General features: G+C 43.1%; 1 pseudogene; it reads right to left on the bottom strand.

The window, feature by feature from the left end:
• Positions 1-364: 364 nt before the first annotated feature.
• LOC128589119 (ragulator complex protein LAMTOR5-like) lies at positions 365-640 on the bottom strand (annotated as a pseudogene).
• Positions 641-4,416: the final 3,776 nt, after the last annotated feature.

Below are 4,416 nucleotides of genomic sequence, written 5' to 3'. Positions count from 1 at the left end.
CTGGCCAGCTGTATTTTCTTTAACAAGTCTTTTCAAGGAGCAAAATTATATTGTATTACATTTTCCTCAATTTCCTTTTTTTTCTTCTAAACAGATTTATTAAACATAACAAAATTCTATATACGAAGTGACCTGGACCTGCTGCTTAAAAACATGATCCTTTCTTACTAATATTTAGTATCTTGATAGGTTAGTCAGGCCATAGAGTTAGTTAAGAAGCAACTTAGCCCAGAATAAATAGAAAAGTGCCCAATGTCCATTAAATAAATAGCCTAACTGCTGGAACTTCAGTAATTCTATAAGATCATCAACATCGTTAGCATTGAGTCCCAACGAAAGGCTACTAGAGAGCTGATGTGAGATGTCAGGAGGCCATTTCATGCACTGCCACTGTGATGCCATCATGTTTCTGGATCATAATGTTCCCTTTATCTGATTCTAGGTGGACCACAGGAATATCAGTGGGGTCAGAGGTTAGCTTAGCTGCTTGCTGGGCTAGAACAGGTATCACTCCAGCATGTTCACCTGACAGGGTCCCACGGCAGTCCAGATTAAGTCATTGTGAATCTGTGCACAGGACTCCAATAATGGACGGATTCTTCATTGTGTCCTCCAAGTGCTGCTACAAGGTCGCCTCCATCCCGCCCGCCATCCACTTTGGCCTAAATCTCTCCCACGTAGCGCGTCCTTCTCTGCCACAGACCTCAGTCATGTCCTCAATTTCTTATCTAAAGAGCACAAAGTTGTATTTCAATACAAGCTAGCAATGCAAAATGACCAGAAGTTACTGAGAAAGAGAAATGAGACCGGAAGGTTGAGTAGCATTCCTTGAAAAAAGGTAACAGGTAAACTTCAGTTATCTTCTCAGGATAACTAAGAAGTTGAATAAAAAGAGCATCCTCAGGAGGCTGAGGCAGGTGGATTGCTTGAACCCAGAGAATTAGAGACCCTATTTCTACTAAAGTAGAAAAATTAGCTGGATGTCATGGTGGGTGCTTGTAGTCCCAGCTACTTGGGAAACTGAAGCAAGATTACTTGAGCCTAGGAGTTTAAGGTTGCGGTCAGCTATGATGATGCCACTGCACTCTACCCTGGACAACAGAGAGAAACCCTGTCTCAAGAAAAAAAAAAAAAAGAGGGTCTTAACGAAAGATGCTAAGGCACTGTATCAGTCTACTAGGGCTGCTATAAAAAAATACCCCAGGCTGGGGTGGCGCCTGTGGCTCAGTGAGTAGGGCGCTGGCCCCATATACTGAGGGTAGCGGTTCAAACCCGGCCTCGACCAAACTGCAACCAAAAAAAAAAGCCGTGCGTTGTGGGGGGCGCCTATAGTCCCAGCTGCTCCGGAGGCTGAGGCAGGAGAATCGCAGAAGCCCAAGATCTGGAGGTTGCTGTGCTCCGTAGGCTGAGGCAGGAGAATCTCGGAAGCCCAAGATCTGGAGGTTGCTGTGCTCCGTAGGCTGAGGCAGGAGAATCTCGGAAGCCCAAGATCTGGAGGTTGCTGTGAGCCGTGTGACGTCATGGCACTTTACCGAGAGCAGTAAAGTGAGACTCAGTCTCTACAAAAAAAAAAAAAACACAGGCTTGGTGGCTTCACAGGCTGGGTGGCTTCACAACAGACATTTATTGTCTCATAGTTCTAGAGACTAAAAATCCAATCCCAGGTGCCTGTGGGGCTGATTTGTGGTGAGGCTTCTCTTTCTGGCTGGCAGATGACCACCTTCTCACTGTGTGTCCAGGAGGCCTTTCCTCTGCGCTCACGTGGAGGGAGAGTCGTACGGTGTCTCTTCCTCGTCTCATAGACACCAGTAAGGATACTACTCTTATGACCTTATTTATATATTTTTAAGTTTTATTTATTTTTTTTTTTTTGGAGACCGAGTCTCACTCTGTTGCCCTGGGCAGAGCGTCACAGCTCACAGCAACTTCAATTCTTGGGCTCAAGCTACCCTCTTGCCTCAGTCTCCGAGTAGCTGGGACTATAGGACTCTCCCACAACGCCCGGCTAGTTCTCCTGCTTTTTATAGAATTCGCATCTCACTCTTGCTGGGGCTGGTCTCAAACTCCTGAGCTCAAGCAATCTACCGGCCCCCACCCCACCTAGCTTCCCAATTGCTGGGATTACAGGTACGAGCCACCACACCCGGCTTACCACCTCATTTAGCTTTATCTCCTTAAACTCTCACTCTCTATCTCTAAATATAGACACACATTTGGGGTTAGGGCTTAAACATACCAAAGAGGTGTGGGGAGATACAGCCATAACAGGCATTCACTGTGGTTTTTTCAATAGTATGCACTGTCTGCACTTCCTTTCTTAAAAACTGTCCTGTTAAAAAAAAAAAAAATTGTCTTGTGTGTTCAGGAGAAAGAAACAAAGAAGAATCAATGTTTGTTAGGGCAACAGCTGTGCCACTGTGATACAATGTGTTTCATGTAATTATTGGGCTTTTCAGCATCCCAAGATCACAAAGTACCTGAATTCACCTCCAATTCTACATAAATGCAGTGCAGAGGACTTGGCCACTCTTCATCTTGTGTGACAACTCACTCTACATCGTTAAATCAATGATTAACAACTCCCAACCTTCTTCATAATTTTGTTCAGGTCTTGCCTTGCTGTCACTGGAGAAATTGGCTTTTATTCCCTTTTTTGGCAATACTGGAAGTTTTCTGTATATGGTTTCATCAACAGCCTATATATTAAAACTAGAGCAATGGACTGTTGATACAATCAACAATTATATTGTTGATAGGAGAGAAAAATAAAAAATATTATGAAGGCTGTTCATAAATGCTGGACTACATTTCTGTTTTGGGCACTCAAGTAAATAGCAATAATTATGTTAGTTGATTGTGTTAAGCTCCTTAGATAAAATATGTTCCTTCTTTTTCATTAAACATTTGAGTTGGGAAAGGTGGCAGAATATGTCAGTTCAAAATATGTCACTAAAGTGTAAGAATTATTTCCAGCAAAAGGCATTTGAAAAACACTAGATAAAAAAAGTGATACTCTGAACTCCTCCTTTCTCTCTGTACCAGGAAAAAAGAAACATTAACAGAGTTGGGGAGTTGATGCCAAGAAAAATCTGTACAAACAGAACTTGTTAAAATAATCTTTTTTTTTTTTTTTTTTTTCTAGACAGGGTCTTGCTCTGTCACCTGGGATAGAGTGTAGTGGCATCATAGCTCACAATCAACTCAAACACCCAGGCTCAAGTGCACCTTCTGCCCCAGCTGGGATTATAGGTACATGCGACCATGCCCAGCTAATTTTTATAACTTTTGTAGAGTCAGATCTCTTTATGTTGCTCAGGCCAATCTTGAACTGGTCTCAAGTGATCCTCCTGCTTTGGCCTCCCAAGGTGCTGGAATTACAGGTGTGTGCCACCACGCCTGGCCAGTGTAACCTTTACCTTCCTTTTTCTCCCCATACCTTTTAGTTTTTCCACCATTACCACTCTTGTTCAATCTACTACATAAACATTTGGGCTTTTCCACTTTCTTTGGGTTTTCATTTTCCCGTGACAACTGTGAGAACTTCCATGTCCATGTAAAATAAAATCTGTATACTTTTCTCTTGTTTTCTATCTTATGTCAACTTAATTCTCTGCCCCTAAGAGGGCTGAGGTAAAGTTTTGAGAGTTAATACATAATTTGTTTAAAGAAATTTCTAGGTGATATCAGAAACTTGGCAGAATAGCAAGATCCTTTTTTTTTTTTTTTTTTGAGACAGAGTCTCAAGCTGTTGCCCTAGGTTGAGTGCCATGGAGTCATAGCTCACAGCAACCACCAACTCTAAGGCTCAAGCAATCCTCTTGCCTCAGTTTCTCTATTTTTAGTAGAGACAAAGTCTTACTTTTTCTTAGGCTGGTCTCAAACTTGTGAGCTCAAGCAATCGCCCCACCTCGGCCTCCCAGAGTGCTAGGATTACAGGTGTGGCCTAGAATAGCAAGATCTTAACTCTCTCTCTCCTACAGAAATTCCAAATAAACATCTATTTATGGATCTGTTCCCACTGGGGGAAGTCAGAGATGAGTTGAGAGATCCCTACCCACTTGGTAACTAAGATAAATATCCACATGGAACGGATAGGAAAAGCCGAGGCACATTCGGCACAGACCCCACCCTGGGCACTGTGCCATAACACTGGGAAAGGAAACTCCCAACATCCAGCTTCTCCTTGGGGAGACGAAGGTACCGCAAATAGAGTGCCCTAACCTTAAGGCTCCCAAGGGCTTGACTTTTTTCACCAGCTCTGGAAGCAGAGAGAATTAGACACACATGAGTTTCTCTAGCCTGCAGAAAAAAGTGGCAGTTTTATATGGGCATGTAGGTAGGGTTCATCCCTCAGGAACAGGGCAGAGAAGGGGCTTTAAAAATGCAGCTCCCTGTTTCTTGCAGGAAAGGGTTTAT

The sequence above is a fragment of the Nycticebus coucang genome, chromosome 6 (assembly GCF_027406575.1).
Source record: "Nycticebus coucang isolate mNycCou1 chromosome 6, mNycCou1.pri, whole genome shotgun sequence".
In the NCBI taxonomy this organism is placed as follows: Eukaryota; Metazoa; Chordata; class Mammalia; order Primates; family Lorisidae; genus Nycticebus; species Nycticebus coucang.
Note: the sequence above shows the minus strand (reverse complement) of the source record. Positions and strands in the feature narration are given on the sequence as shown.